Source organism: Cebidichthys violaceus, unplaced genomic scaffold (genome assembly GCF_023349555.1).
Source record: "Cebidichthys violaceus isolate CVI_PGR_0920_01 unplaced genomic scaffold, fCebVio1.0.p SCAF_3, whole genome shotgun sequence".
NCBI lineage: Eukaryota > Metazoa > Chordata > Actinopteri > Perciformes > Stichaeidae > Cebidichthys > Cebidichthys violaceus.
In genome coordinates, this window is record NW_027176483.1 from 7,182,028 (window position 1) to 7,199,149 (window position 17,122).

Here is a 17,122-nt window from a genome sequence, read left to right on the forward strand (position 1 = left end):
GTGTGTGTGTGTGTGTGTGTGTGTGTGTGTGTGTGTGTGTGACTCTGCATAAGAATCTAAATTTGTCAGTTTGCTGGAGAGGCTATAGGACACAGCTGAGTCCTGCGGTGAGGTTGTGTCTGGGCCACTAAATACGTCCCGTGTGATGAGCACTATATACGCAGGGCCATCTGCTCCCTATACCGGGACGCCGAGGCAAAGCAGGCGGGACAGCGGAAGAGTTTCTTGTGGCAGCTCCCCCAATCAATAAGTATTGATTCCTCACTTATCTCAAGTACAGCCTGGCTGATTAGATGTCACACATCTGACCTCCTGCAGAGAGGAGGAGGGTTTCCAGCAGGGTTGGAGCTGTGTTGTGTAACAAAGACACAGCATTACATGCGAGTGAAAAGCTTGCATACCTGTGGTTTGGACTAGGCACACACTGACTGACAGAATGATAGATGTACAGGTATGCACAGATTTACATTCATACACTAGAAATGTATACACGCAAAATAGGATGCACACAATGATTCACGACTTTCTCTTTTTTTACATTGGACTTGTCAAAGCTTGCATGGAGAGTCACCCCCCACCCCTCCTGGTGTCCTCTTTACCGTCCATCCTCTAAACCTCCTCCGCCTGCTGCTCTCACTCTCCTCTTGTTGCAGGCAGACAATTAATCAGTGCTTTGTCGACTGGATGGCTCACATTCAACGCAGTTGCTGGGCTCAGCAGAAAGGTAAAATAAATAAAGAGTAAGCAAACCCTCTAAACTGGCGGTCACATGGGCGGGCTGATGAAAGGACGGATGGACAGACCGCTGTATGCCAGTGGTTGAATATCACACATAGAAGGGGTTAAAGTCATCCAGGTGACCAAATAGCAATAATAATAGAAGCATTATAAAAAACATTTGACAAGTGACAATAAAGCAGCAGTACAGAAGGTGCATGAGCGACATGCATGCTAACGTGTGCGCTCTATGGCCAACAGATTAAAGAGCTCATGGACAGAAAACTTGTGACGTTTGTGAAGTTGTACCATAGAAAACTTCCTAAATGTGCTTTTGTGAAGGAAGTGTTAAACATTTACCAATATGTCACCTGTCCCTTCTCCTACATCACATTTACATATGCATCAAATCACGATTTCTTGGACTGACATCTTTTGATTCTCTGTTTAATGCTTATGAGAGTTGGATAATGGCTCACTGCATACAGGCATGCCATAAACGGTAGATTACAGATGAAGGCTTGGGCCACACTATAGTTACAATGAAGAAATGTGCATATGATTTCATTTGAGCAGACATGTTTTAGACCATAGTAATTCCTTTTACACCATATGAAGCTTAAGCGGAAGTTCAGTGGGGAAAAGACTCTCTTTACACTCCTTTTCATTCATAATCTCTCAGTCTCTCCCTCCCTGTGATTACTCTATCAGCTGATTGTGGCCGTTCACTTTAAATTAACCAACCAGGTTCTGCACACTAACCACCTTTGGGTGAGGACTTCAGGCCTTACAACTCTACAGACCTTTTATATGTACAAAATATATGTAATGAACTAAAAGAAAAGGAAAAGGAGGAAAAGCATAAAGCATTTAAGCCAATCACATCGTTACTGTCAAACTTGTTCTCCTCTCTGCTGCTGTCAGTTGTCATTTCAGTTGTCATTTCAGCTCAATCGGATGCGACCCCCCTTCACCCCAGTCACCTCCAGTCAGCATCACAGTCATGCTCCTCATTCATTATCGGATTGCAGCAACTCCCTTCATCACCACCACCACCACCACTGTCTGGACTCCAGAAGGATTAGGCCTTATCTGACCCCAGCATCACTACCCCTCTATTATCCTACTTCAGGATGGAGTCCAATCGCCAAAGACTTTGCACTATTACATTTGTATGCAAATGATTGTATTATTAGAAGTCTCTCCTGATTGAAATACCTTACTGTAGAAAAAGAAGAGCTCCTCAAGTGGTTCTGAAAGAGGAAGATGTTTTGTGTCCCAAACCTTTCACCGATAAGACAGAGCTAAATATCCACTCAAGATGTTGGTCAGCCTGTATGATCCTGATTGTGAAGCTTAAGCATGACTCAACTGTAGAATTGTGTTTCATGAGCAATGAAAACCATTGCCATTAGTTCTAAGCTTAGAAACTGGTGGATTTCCCAGAAGAGCTCCTTGATTCCTGGAGAGTGTAGATGCAGAGAAACAACTTTACCTACAGTGGGGGAAATGTACACACCACTTTCCAGTTGTTGACTGACTGGCAAAACACCCAACGCCTCAGAACGCAACAACGACAGCACAATGCTTTTTGCTGAGTCGAGCAGGGCGTAGACACAGCGCAGCACGTGGCTCCCTGCACCCAGAGCTCAACCTGGTTGATCAGAAGTGCAACGCAAACCTTGTCCTGTGTAAAAGGCGCTTTACAAGTTTATTCTGGAGTCACAAGGTGTAATATCTTCTGTAGACAGCCTTTGGTGGTGAGAAAAAATAAAAGCTGAACCGTTTTCAGCAGCTGCTTAATGAGTGCTGCTCCAATAAAATATTCATTTTAAATGACACAATGTTATTCTCCACTTTCTCTGGCCTCCTTGTGAACTTGAAACATTGTCAAAATGAATAAAACACCTTCATATATGATGAAACATTGGGAAAATGACAGAAAGAGCAAACAGCTGGCAATGAACCAGAGCAGAAAGGATTGGAATAATTGCATTTGCGACTACCATGCAATTACAGTAGCGTACACAAAACGAGCTCCTTGATTTCTAATTTGCAGATCATGACTGCTGTGAAATGCAATTAAGGAATTCCTGATTTATTTAGTGAGCTGTGATGAATGAGTTCCTCTGAGCTCAATGAGACAGACTGCAGCGTACAGCACTCCATCCCGGCTAAGCACAAGGTCCTCTATGAAAAAGTGAAGACATTCTGTTGGCGGGGATGTAGCGGCAGACAGAAACGAAAGGCACATTCAAAGAAATGCAAATTTAGACGTTACTAAAGGAATAAAATTCACTGTTAACACACACCAAGCTTAATATAGAAACAGGAAACAAAACTGGCGATCACCTGACAGATTCAGTAATGTGTCGCTCTGAGGTCTCTGTGAGGTGACATGGATGTCAAAACTGCATGTAAGAGACTATTGTTTGGAACGAGCTGGGTAAGTGCGATGCAGAGGGCACACACTATCTTTCTTTCTTTTCTTTTTTTTTACAAACAGACAGATGCCAGGGGAACAGTCTGCAAAATGTGAGACAACACGGTTCCCTGGATGACTGCCATCTCCCTGCAAGTACAAGCAAGCTACTAGAAGATTTTGGGGAGAAAACAGGACACCGCTTGACAATAATTGGAGGTACCCTCTAGAAATCTATGCTTTGTAGTTCAGCTTTGTTTGAATATGATGCGCGGGATTAATGAGGATGTGAGGGAAATATTTATGAAGCCGCAAAGCCTCTGTTTATCTTAGCCGTACCCGCATAAATGTTTTGCACGCTTTTCATTTAAGTGTCTTGCTCAAGGACAAATTGACATGAGACTAGTAGAGCAGGAGCCGGGGATTGAACCACCAACCCTCTGATTGAAAGGGTGACCATTAGCCACAGTCGCCCTTATATAGGGTGTACCCATTGTATAGTATGTTGAAAAAGACATACATATTGTATGAAATTAGACAAATTGTCTCATGAATGTGATTTGAAGTTAGCTCATTCATACGATTTTGAAGGGCTTTAATTTTGAAATGCTACATCAGATTGTCCTGGTTCTCTCTGAGTGACACCTTGAGTTGGTCTGCTATACACCTGAAGTGAATTGATTTTGTAACTATTCACCATTTCCTGTACAATCCCATCTGAAAATAGACAAATTGTCTCCTGAATGTGATTTAAAGTTAGCTCAAGCATCTAAAAAAGTCATAGTGTGGTAAAATACTAATATATAAAAAATTTAAAAAGTCATTGTATAGTATGTTGAAAAAAAGTTTAAAAAAAGTCTTAGTATAGTATTAAGTCATAGTAGTATGTCAATTTTTTTTTTAAAAAAGTCATTGTACAGTAAAATACTAGTATATAAAAAGTTTACCTCTCCGGGGAGCCATCACCTTAACGTGGTGGAGAGGTATGAGTGCCCTCATGACCCTGAGGGCTATGTTGTCTGGAGCCTAGAGCTCCTGGTAGGGTCTCCCATGGCAAATTGGTTTCAGGCGAAGGGCCAGACTAAGAATGGTTCAAAAACCCCAATGAAAGAACGAAGAAGAGTCGAGGAGACCCTGCCCGGAGGAAGCCCGGGGCCCACGTCTGGAGCCAGGCCCAGTCGGAGGGCCTGACAGCGATCGCCTGGTGGCCGGGTTTGCCACGGAGCCCGGTCGGGCACAGCCCGAAGCAGCAACGTGGCACCTCCCTCCTCTCCATCCTGTGGGCTCACCACTTGCGGGAGGAACCGCTGGGGTCGGGTGCGCTGCCCCATGGGTGGCAGTGAAGGCCAGGGATCTCGACGGACCAGACCCGGGCAGCAAAGGCTGGCTCTGGGGACGTGGAACGTCACCTCTCTGTGGGGGAAGGAGCCGGAGCTTGTGCGGGAGGTGGAGCGCTACCAGTTAGATCTTGTGGGGCTTACCTCTACGCACTGCATCGGTTCTGGAACCGTACTCCTGGATAGGGGTTGGACTCTTTTCTTCTCTGGAGTTGCCCAGGGTGTGAGGCGCCAGGCGGGTGTGGGGATACTCACAAATCCCCGGCTGAGTGCCGCTGCATCGGAGTTTACCCCGGTAGACGAGAGGGTCGCCTCCCTACGCCTGCGGGTTATGGGGGGAAAACTCTGACTGTTGTCTGTGCATATGCACCGAACAACAGTTCAAAGTATTCGGCCTTCTTAGAAACCCTGACTGGAGTCCTGTATGGGGCTCCAGTGGGGGACTCCATAGTTCTGCTGGGGGATTTCAACGCGCACGTGGGCAACGATGGGGATACCTGGAGAGGCGTGATTGGGAGGAACGGCCTCCCTGATCTAAATCCGAGCGGTCATTTGTTGTTGGACTTCTGTGCTAGTCATGGATTGTCCATAACGAACACCATGTTCGAGCATAAGGATGTTCATAAGTGTACGTGGTACCAGAGCACCCTAGGCCGAAGGTCGATGATCGATTTTGTTATCGTATCATCGGATCTGAGGCCGTATGTTTTGGACACTCGGGTGAAGAGAGGGGCGGAGCTGTCAACTGATCACCATCTGTTTGTGAGTTGGGTCAGAGGGTGGGGGAAAACTCTGGACAGACCTGGTAAGCCCAAACGGGTAGTGCGGGCAAACTGGGAACGTCTGGAGGAGGCCCCTGTCCGGGAGATCTTCAACTCACACCTCCGGCGGAGCTTTTCTAGCATCCCTGTGGAGGTTGGGGGCATCGAACAGGAATGGACGATGTTCAAAGCTTCTATTGCCAAAGCTACGGCGGTGAGCTGTGGTCTCAAGGTCTTAGGTGCCTCAAGGGGCGGTAACCCTCGAACACCGTGGTGGACACCGGTGGTCAGGGAAGCCGTCCGACTGAAGAAAGAGGCCTTCCGGGATATGTTATCCCGGAGGACTCCTGAGGCAGTTGCAAGGTACCGACAGACCCGAAGGGCTACAGCTGCTGCCGTGAAGGAGGCAAAGCAGCGGGTGTGGGAGGAGTTCGGAGTGGCCATGGAGAAGGACTTTCGGTCGGCACCAAGGTGTTTCTGGAAAACTATCCGGAACCTCAGGAGGGGAAAACGGGGAAACATCCAAGCTGTATACAGTAAGGATGGGACTCTGTTGACTTCAACTGAGGGGGTAATCGGGCGGTGGAAGGAGCACTTTGAGGAACTCCTGAATCCGACTAATACGCCCTCTATTGTAGAGGCAGAGCTGGAGGCTGATGGGGGAGCATCATCAATTTCCCTGGTGGAAGTCACTGAGGTAGTCAAACAACTCCACAGTGGCAAAGCCCCAGGGATTGATGAGATCCGTCCAGAAATGCTGAAGGCACTGGGTGTGGAGGGACTGTCTTGGATGACACGTCTCTTCAACATTGTGTGGAGGTCTGGGACGGTGCCTAGGGAGTGGCAGACCGGGGTGGTGGTTCCCCTGTTCAAAAAGGGGGACCAGAAGGTGTGTGCCAATTACGAGGTATCACACTACTCAGCCTCCCTGGTAAAGTCTACTCCAAGGTGCTGGAAAGGAGGGTTCGGCCGATAGTCGAACCTCGGATTGAAGAGGAACAATGCGGATTCCGTCCTGGCCGTGGAACAACGGACCAGCTCTTCACTCTCGCAAGGATCCTGGAGGGGGCTTGGGAATACGCCCATCCGGTCTACATGTGTTTTGTGGACCTGGAGAAGGCGTATGACCGGGTCCCCCGGGAGATACTGTGGGAGGTGCTGCGGGAGTATGGGGTGAGGGGGCCACTTCTGGGGGCCATCCAATCCCTGTATGCCCAAAGCGAGAGCTGTGTCCGGGTTCTCGGTAGTAAGTCGGACTCATTTCCGGTGAGGGTTGGCCTCTGCCAGGGCTGCACTTTGTCACCAATCCTGTTTGTGGTATTCATGGACAGGATATCGAGGCGTAGTCGTGGGGAGGAGTGTTTATAGTTCGGTGGGCTGAGGATTGCATCGCTGCTTTTTGCAGATGATGTGGTCCTGATGTCTTCATCGGGCTGTGACCTCCAGCACTCACTGGATCGGTTCGCAGCCGAGTGTGAAGCGGTTGGGATGAGGATCAGCACCTCTAAATCTGAGGCCATGGTTCTCAGCAGGAAACCGGTGGTTTGCCCACTCCGGGTAGGGAACGAGTCCTTACCCCAAGTGAAGGAGTTCAAGTACCTCGGGGTCTTGTTCGCGAGTGAGGGAACAATGGAACGTGAGATTGGCCGGAGAATCGGAGCAGCTGGGGCGGTATTGCAGTCGCTTTACCGCACTGTTGTGACGAAAAGAGAGCTGAGCCGCAAGGCAAAGCTCTCTATCTACCGGGCAATCTTCGTTCCTACCCTCACCTATGGTCATGTGGACTGGGTCATGACCGAAAGAATTAGATCGCGGGTACAAGCGGCCGAAATGGGTTTCCTCAGGAGGGTGGCTGGCATCTCCCTTAGAGATAGGGTGAGAAGTTCGATCATCCGTGAGGGACTCGGAGTAGAGCCGCTGCTTCTTTGCGTGGAACGGAGCCAGTTGAGGTGGTTCGGGCATCTGGTGAGGATGCCACCTGGGCGCCTCCCTAGGGAGGTATTCCAGGCACGACCAGCTGGGAGGAGACCCCGAGGGAGGCCGAGGACCAGGTGGAGGGACTATATCTCCAAACTGGCCTGGGAGCGCCTCGGGATCCCCCAGTCAGAGCTGGCTGATGTGGCCCGGGAAAGGGAAGTTTGGGGTCCCCTGCTGGAGCTGTTGCCCCGCGACCCGATCCCGGATAAGCGGACGAAGATGATGATGATGATAAAAAGTTTAAAAAAGTCATTGTATAGTATGTTGAAAATTAAAAAAAAAAGTCATAGTTAGATTTTTTGGGGTTAAGAATCTTGCTCAAGGACAAATTGACATGAGACTACTAGAGCATGAACCAGGGATCAAACCAACAACCTTCTGATTGAAAGGCAACCCTGCTCACCACTAAGCCACGGTGTCCCTTGTATTAAGTGTACCCATTGGATAGTATGTTGAAAAACACATACATATAGTATGAAATTAGACAAATTGTCTCATGAATGTGATTTGAAGTTAGCTCATGCATGCAATTTTGAAGGGCTTTAATTTTGAAATGCTACATCAGATTGTCCTGGTTCTCTCTGAGTGACAACTTGAGTTGGTCTGCTATACACCTGAGGTGAAATAATTTTGTAACTATGCACCATTTCCTCTACAATCCCATCTGAAAATAGACAAATTGTCTCATGAATGTGATTTTAAGTTAGCTCATGCATACGATTTTGAAGGGCTTTAATTTTGAAATGCCACTTCAGATTGTCTTGGTTCTCTCTGAGTGACACCTTGAGTTGGTCTGCTATACAACTGAGGTGAAATAATTTTGTAACTATGCACGATTTCCTCTAAAATCCCATCTGAAATTAGACAAATTGTCTCTTGAATGTGATTTTAAGTTAGCTCATGCATACGATTTTGAAGGGCTTTAATTTTGGAATGCTACATCAGATTGTCCTGGTTCTCTCTGAGTGACACCTTGAGTTGGTCTGCTATACACCTGAGCTGAATTGATTTTGTAACTATGCACCATTTCCTCTACAATCCCATCTGAAAATAGACAAATTGTCTCCTGAATGTGATTTTAAGTTAGCTCAGGCATCTAAAAAAGTCATAGTGTAGTATGTTGAAAAAAATTGAAAAAAAGTCATAGTATAGTAAAATACTAGTATATAAAAAATTTAAAAAGTCATTGTATAGTTTGTTGACAAAATGTTAAAAAAAGTCTTCGTATAGTATTTTTTTAAAAAGTAAAAAAAAAAAAGTCATAGTGGTATGTCAAAAAAAAATTAAAAAAAGTCATTGTATATTAAAATACGAGTATATAAAAAGTTTAAAAAAGTCTTTGTATAGTATGTTGTAAATTAAAAAAAAAAAAAGTCATAATATAGTATGTTGAAAAAAAGTAATGTAGCAGATGCGTTACAATTCAGAATCTATCTATACACTGTAGATGCAGCTACGGGAGAAATTTTGGGGTTAAGTGTCTTGCTCAAGGACAAATTGACATGAGACTACCAGAGCATGAACCGGGGATTGAATCACCAACCTTCTGATTGAAAGGCAACTCTGCTCACCACTAAGCCACGGTGTCCCTTGTATTGGGTGTACCCATTGTATAGTATGTTGAAAAAGACATACATATAGTATGAAATTAGACAAATTGTCTCATGAATGTGATTTGAAGTTAGCTCATGCATGCAATTTTGAAGGGCTTTTATTTTAAAATGCTACATCTGATTGTCCTGGTTCTCTCTGAGTGACAACTTGAGTTGGTCTGCTATACAATTGAGGTGAAATAATTTTGTAACTATGCACCATTTCCTCTACAATCACATCTGAAAATAGACAAATTGTCTCATGAATGTGATTTGAAGTTAGCTCATGCATGCAATTTTGAAGGACTTTTATATTGAAATGCTACATCTGATTGTCCTGGTTCTCTCTGAGTGACAACTTGAGTTGGTCTGCTATACACCTGAGGTGAAATAATTTTGTAACTATGCACAATTTCCTCTAAAATCCCATCTAAAATTAGACAAATTGTCTCTTGAATGTGATTTAAAGTTAGCTCATGCATACGATTTTGAAGGGCTTTAATTTTGAAATGCTACATCAGATTGTCCTGGTTCTCTCTGAGTGACAACTTGAGTTGGTCTGCTATACACCTGAGGTGATATAATTTTGTAACTATGCACGATTTCCTCTAAAATCCCATCTGAATTTAGACAAATTGTCTCCTGAATGTGATTTGAAGTTAGCTCAGGCATCTAAAAAAGTCATAGTGTAGTATGTCGAAAAAAATTGAAAAAAAGTCATATTAGTATGTCAAAAAAAAGTGAAAAAAGTCATAGTATAGTAAAATACTTGTATATAACAAATTTAAAAAGTCATTGTATAGTATGTTGAAAAAAAGTTGAAAAAAAGTCTTTGTATAGTATTTTTTTAAAAAGTAAAAAAAAAAAAAGTCATAGTAGTATGTCAAAAAGAATGTAAAAAAAGTCATTGTATAGTAAAATACTAGTATATAAAAAGTAAAAAAAAGTCATTGTATAGTAAAATACTAGTATATAAAAAGTAAAAAAAAGTCATTGTATAGTATGTTGAAAATTAAAAAAAAAAAAGTCATAATATAATATGTTGAAAAAAATTAATTTAGCAGATGCTTTACAATTCAGAATCTATCTATACACCGTAGATGCAGCTACAGGCACAATTTTGGGGTTAAGTGTCTTGCTCAAGGACAAATTGACATGAGACTACTAGAGCATGAACTGGGGATCAGACCACCAACCTTCTGATTGAAAGGCGACTCTGCTCACCACTAAGCCATGGTATCCCTTGTATTGGGCATACCCATTGAATAGTATGTTGAAAAAGACATACATATAGTATGAAATTAGACAAATTGTCTCATGAATGTGATTTGAAGTTAGCTCATTCATGCGATTTTGAACAGCTTTCATTTTGAAATGCTACATCAAATTGTCCTGGTTCTCTCTGGAAAAAAATCTTTTTAACCTCCCTGTGAGAAATAACCAGATGACGAACTTCTTAAAGAATTAAATCACATTTAAAGAACAGACAGTTTGAAATAATTCAGCTGAAAGGATAGAGCTCTTTCCCCACGGATGGTTCGGAGGTCTAACAACAATAAATAGACAAAACAGAGTATATATACACATTATCTCGTCTCCCTTCACCCCCCCTTGGCAGATGTCGTCGTCCTCCTCTGTCTGTCGATGCACCCACCAAGGCCATGTCCTCAGCCTTTTGGTGGGAAGAGGGTTAGGTGGTGAGATCAGGATGACACTACTGCAAGTCAGAAATACTAAAATACCTTTAAGTGGTGACATAAGGATAACACTACAGAAAGAAAGAAATGCTAAAATACCTTTGACATGAGATGATTTAAATTAGTCTGGTTGGCCTCGTCTGCATTTCTACAGGTTTTAAGCAATACAAGTTAACAACAATGGGGTGTGCAGTGTGTGTGTGATCTAATGAAGTGATGCTGGGGGAAAAAAATGTAGAAATAAGACTGGAGTTGAAACATCCTTGAGGCTATTGTGTTCATTTACAATAGAAACCAAATCAGCTGCTCAATTTCGGAGCAAAGGAGGCCTAAATATGTAAATGTCCCAGTCAAACTTAATTTTGCTGCCAGATATGTAGACAGTGTGAGAGGGCCTGACGGGCTGCACAATAACTCAACCTCCACCCATTCCTGTCTCAGCATATAACAGGTGTTTAGACTGTTTTCCATAAATCAAGCCCTTGCCATATGTTGCCAAGCAACTGATTAATTAGTACAGCTTCCTGAGTGAGGAACGGTGGAGCCAGAATTGCAGAGCTCATTTCAGTCACAGTGGTCAAAGGAGTCCACACAGAGTCATTAAGAGTATTTGTAATGGGAACGTTGAGACAACGCAGGACTTTCACTGCACCTATAAAGTGACAGGAAACAGTGGGAATGTTTAAAAGCAACTGTTTGGGTAAACACTGTAAATCCCGTTAAGATTTCCAGATGTCTTCATTGTTTAGCGGATGTAAACACCTTGCTTTTTTTTAGCTGTGAAAACTTACTTTTTAACATCAACTCATTGAAGAGAAATGTTTCTCCTTACCCAAGAATTAACAACAACAGGCTACCACAATCTCAAACATGGAGGTGGTTGTTGCATTTTCATACTTTTTCACAGATTGCTATATCTGGGACAGCACAGGTGATGACGAATATTCTGTTTACTGGTTGATTGATGGAAACGGGAACACACAGCGACTTTATGAAACTCTGATGAGGAATGGAGAACTGAAGTATGGTCAGTAATCTGTACTAAACACTGTACTAGATCAAAGAGCAGCAGTAAGATGGATTACAATGAACCCAGACAGAAGTCTACTTGAGAGAGCTGCAGACACACATGTGATGTCCTCTAATTAGCCTCTTGATGACAGTTGTTCTCATTGTAGCTACATTTCAGATATGAAGCAGACGTCCGCCTAACACAGCAGATACTGATGCACAAGGTCACATTTACCTTGATTTTCCTGTCACTGGCTCATGCTGTGTCATACATACAGATGATCTCCCTTTTGTACTGCTGATGCTTCACAATCTCCCACTCCAGCATTGCTCAGGGGTTTTCTAATATGAATACTTCCCATCAGTTTGAATTTTGCCTGACTATGTAATAGTTCTCCGGCAGAGAGGAAAGTCTTGTTTCCTCCTATTGTGGACTTTCTGACAGGCTGTCAGAGAGCATAAATGCAAAGTGTCTGCATGTCACACCTTTTCACTCCGGTGTCAACACTTTTTTTTTTTTTGAGAAAGATGCTGAAGCTTAACAAACCTAAGGGCACAGTATCTGTGAATAGAGATGAGATGTTAACCAATTTGATCCTATATCAACGGCTGTGGAATAGCGCTTATAACAGTGGTGAGAGTAGTAATGTGAATTTAGTTATGTATGTTAGTAAAGATGTTAATCGCATCTCAATAATGATTTTAGATAATATTACTGAGATGATTTTCACACTATGAATTGTATGTGGGCGTGTGCCTTTGACATGATGCCCTGAATGATTTGCGGGGCCTAGAGCTTGAGAGAGGCTCTTTTAAATATGCTATGAATATTTTCTGTTTCTGAGACTTAAATGAGCTCGTTTTAGAGACTTTTTTTAGGAGTGCACAGAGCTTCAGCCAAGGGTGATGATTCTCAGTTGGATCATACCAGCAAAGCAACCTTTTCACATTGCATTATCCTGTATGTGCGTGTTCTACATGTGCCTCTGCCAACAAAAGTAGCACAAAAACACAAGCAAGCCTTGCACTATGCTGTGTTGACTCGCTCAAAATTGGTGGACTGTGGATGGCCCAAATCATGTAATGGACAGCAACATTGCAGTGTGCTACTTGACTGCGGGACACAGCTCCTATTGTGCTTCTCTTTTCAAACTGCATCATGAAGGACAGACATCACTCAAGAAACTATTACCATTACCTTGCAAAAATATGACCCAGGGCCCTAAACCCTCCATTGACGGCTCAAGAGGCTATGCAGAACTACTCACATCATCTCAAAGCTGCATGTTTAGAGCCTCTTACTCTCACTAATGGGGCTTACAAGCTGAATCAGCCTTCCTTTTTTACAGCATCAGGGTCCGATATGTATGTGAGCTTTGGCAGTTTGTTGCTACTGTGAGTGGTTGAGAGAGCGCTCCATCTTTTAATGATATGATGATGGTTGGCTGAGCCATCCTTGCCTGATGAACTTCCTGAGTATCCAGTCTTGTCTGTGCCAGAAATGACCTGCATCCACGGGGCAGTGGACCACATACACACACACACACACACACACACACACACACACACACACACACACACACACACACACACACACACACACACGCACACGTAGACAGATTAGACAGATGCTTAAATGACTTTTCCCAAACACAATCGGTTCTTTCATCCTGTACTGAGTCCAAGTTGTCTAGTAGAGGGTGGGAGCCTCATTTTGATGCCTAACTCTATTTTGGTTAATATGGGCGCATAAATTATTTGGGAGGATGGCGAAGCTGTGTGAACCATGATAGAAAGCTAAATAGTCCAATTTTCCCCGTCAGGTGGACGCACTTCCCTCACATCACTCCTGGCAAGCAAGGCTAGAGACACCAATTAATCTGCCATGGCTATTTTTTAGAAAATGGATGGGCAAAGCACACTGGGACAGAAAGGGGATATGTAATTTGCTGGGGATCACTGCACATTGGCTGGAACCAGCTATAATTAAAACAGCAGTCAGCAAAAGTTTGACAATTATGCTATAATTTGTTATAGCAGTAATTAAATTAGCACTCTTCATAGTAGTGCTTTCTAATTATAGCTATACTCTGCATAAGCCACACAAAGTGGGGGCCAATTCATTATATGTAGCTCAATTTAAGTGGCTTAAGAGTCTTTTGACAAATTGTGAAGTAACATAATGAGAAAAGATCATGACAGCAAATCCGAAAGTTAGCTCTGTCAGCTTTTAAACATTTCTCCATGTCTCCTACCAAAAGATTTTGAAGTGATAGGAACAGACATAAACGAGAGACAGGTAGCATTGTTTGAGATCTGCAGTAATAATGCCCTGCAATCTGCCTCCGCTGCATCCACAGAGCTGAGGATTCAACACACCAGAACTGTCAGAGAATGATGACTCCGACGCCTGAACAACATGCATGCTGCTGAATGGTGATTTTCACCAACAGATGGCCATTTGCTCAGGGCTATAGCAATATCTCTGGAATGGAATAGCAAGAATACTAAGCAGCCATGAATTTTGATTAATCTTGATTCCACAGCCTTCTAGTTATTTATTATTATTTTACAGTTCTTTTTTTTGCTGGTTGTGCTTTTAGCAGTTTCTCTAAACTGAAGCGAGCTTGGGATTTCCTGATGACAAAGTTGTGCTAGAACCCGAAGGAAGAGGGAAGCAAAGAGATCCAAATAAAGCAATAGTTCATAATAATGAGCCCATCACTATCATCTTTCCTCACCCAGCTGGCAATTAACTCGGCCAGCATGCAATTGTGTGTGTGTGCGTGTGTTCGGATTATAAAGGAATCCATTCTACTTTACAGCTCCTACGCTATTTTTATGCTTCAGGTGATGAACAGACCGGTTCAAATATAACATATTTGCTGAAGCAAATACGCTGCATTTGCAAAACACTGAACACATCTGCAAAATTGACTTGACGATACATGGTGACGATTTAACCACAGTCTTTCTCTAACCTAAACTAAGTGTTTAGTAGTTGAAACAACAAATTGGAAATTTGTTGTTTCAACTACTAAACACTGATGACTCTGGTTTCAAAATGCTTTATATGCCCAACTAACCACTTTGACCTCCTCCTACTTCTCTGGGGTTGAAAAGACTAGAAATTACATTTCCTTGATCCATGCTAGTAAATTAATATATCTTTACTGGCTGATGAGTCGCCAACTCAATTTCGTTGTATCTTTTTATAATGACAATAAACATCCTTATCCTTATCCTTATATCTTTAAGGACACACAGTTGCGAGAAGATGAGCTACGAGAGCATCAACCACACATGCACACACTGTATGCCAGAGCTCACAGCTCCTCACCTCTCTAGTTATCCCCTGAAATCAAGCATTACCGCTGGCATTCTGCTGTCTGACTCAAAGCTCCAATAGGCCAATGAATACCAAATGAGCCAGAGGAAATCCAGCTGGGAATACACTGTCAAAAGGAAATGTGGTCCGCCCCCCACCTCCTAATTCAAGTACAGAGTCACATTTCAAACCGGCGCACAAGTCTCAGCTCTTCTCATCTTAAGCATCTGAGCCGGTGAGGTTTTGACTGTGCCTTGCCACAGCATTAAACGTGAATAAAGACAAAACCTTGATTTCTGAACATCACAATGTGACACGAAGTGATCTGATTTTCCCACAATGAGCAGCAGTGACGATGCTGCAGTGTGCGGGTGCATCTGAGCTCCACACATGTAATGTCCACACACACACACACACACGCGTCCGGACTGCTGATCTTTTATTTACCATCGACCCGCCAATATGCACAGATGCACACACTAGCACAGAAGCAAAAACCGACAGCTACATACACACGCATACTCTGCTTCCAGATGAGTCCAACTAACCGACCGTGGAGAGGGAGGTGCAGTGATGCAGAGACGGGGGCCATATACAGGATTCATGTTCACTGCCTGGGAATTATCACATCAAACTCGTATGCCCAATGGTTCTGACATGCCCAAGGCCGAGCCATTACAGCCTGGTGCAGACAGGAATGACTCTGCTGGACTACGACTGGGCAATGACTATTGTTGTGCACCAGTGATTCACAACACACCAATAACATTCAGATTTACACAGACAACCAGGGAGGAAGTTCCTGTCAAACTTGCTAAAACAACCAACACAGAATCAGTGGAAATGTTCTCTAAGCTTCACTGACTGTTGCATAGATGAGTTTTCATGATGCGTTCACACTTTCGTCCACTGTGGTTTGGACATTTTTGAGATGGTGGACTTTATTCCATAAAATTAGTACCATTGAAATCAATCTCTGGTGCTTCGTACAGATATGTATTTGCATGATGCAGTCAGACAACATCTCAGTGCAGACTTTTGAGATGCTTTACCATGCTGGAAACTACAAGCATTTTTTACCAGATCACTTGGCAAAATGAAGAGCACTCAAAGAGCTCATACATCCACATAATGATCCTTTAAACTGATTGTTTTGATATTTAATTAGTTTTAACATGGATTTGAATTAAAATAGTAATGCTGATTGGCCAATGGTGGCCCCGATTTTTTGAGAATAACTTAATTTACAGAACAAACACCATAACATTTGGCAGAGTTTACATCAGGGGTGCCCAAACTTTTCCGGCTTGCGAGCTACTTTTAAAATGACCAAGTCAAAATGATCTACCTACAATCAACATGATAAATATCTATTTATATGTTGGCATACCTTGCATAACTGCATGAATCCTTATGGCATAATACACTTCTGTACATTTTTGGTCATACCTTACTCTGATGACTTTCACTGAATGGAATTAACCAGGGTTGCATAGTCTGGACAGTAGCTGCTGGTAGCCAGCCTCAAGCAGACTTCAAATGATCATCAGTCATGGTGGAACAATGTTTGGACTTAATATTCTTCATGTGGGAAAAGGCTGACTCAGATAAATAAGTAGAGCCGAATAATGCAGTCAAGAAGGTAGCACATTTCCTCATGTTTGGGTACTTTTCCTCTGTGAGTAAGTTCCAAAACTGTCCATGAGCTGAATGTCAGCCTGTAATGTCAAAATCCTCCACTCCAGACGAATTCAGGTGAAACAGCGTTGTAATTTTTGAATCAACCACAATATCTTCCCGAAATGTGCAGTACATACATGTAGCGACTGGCTCAAGTAAAGCAAAGTCTTGAAGGTGTTTGTCAAACTCTGACAGACACTTGTCAATCTGCTCTGTGTAGCGCGCACTGTCAAATTGCGCACACGGCTTCCGTTGCGTCTCCAGCTCTGACGCGAGGTTTTGGAAGTTCCCCAAATCATGGCGCTGCAGCCTTAGCTTCTGTAGTAGAAATATATTGGGAGGCTAACTAATTAGCTCGCCGGAGTTGTGCGGTTGACCGCGCATACGTGGTGGTGACCCGTGTGTTAGAAAAGACGTGATCTCAGACTGGCTGCCCTGTACTTCAATCAAGTGCCATAAGAACATCTCATTTTTTTGAATGGCATGCGATCTACCCGGTCGATCGCGATCGACGTATTGGGCACCCCTGGTTTACATGTATTCTGCTCTCATTTAAATTGAGGAATTACACAGTGCATATATGAGTTATAGCAGTTTATG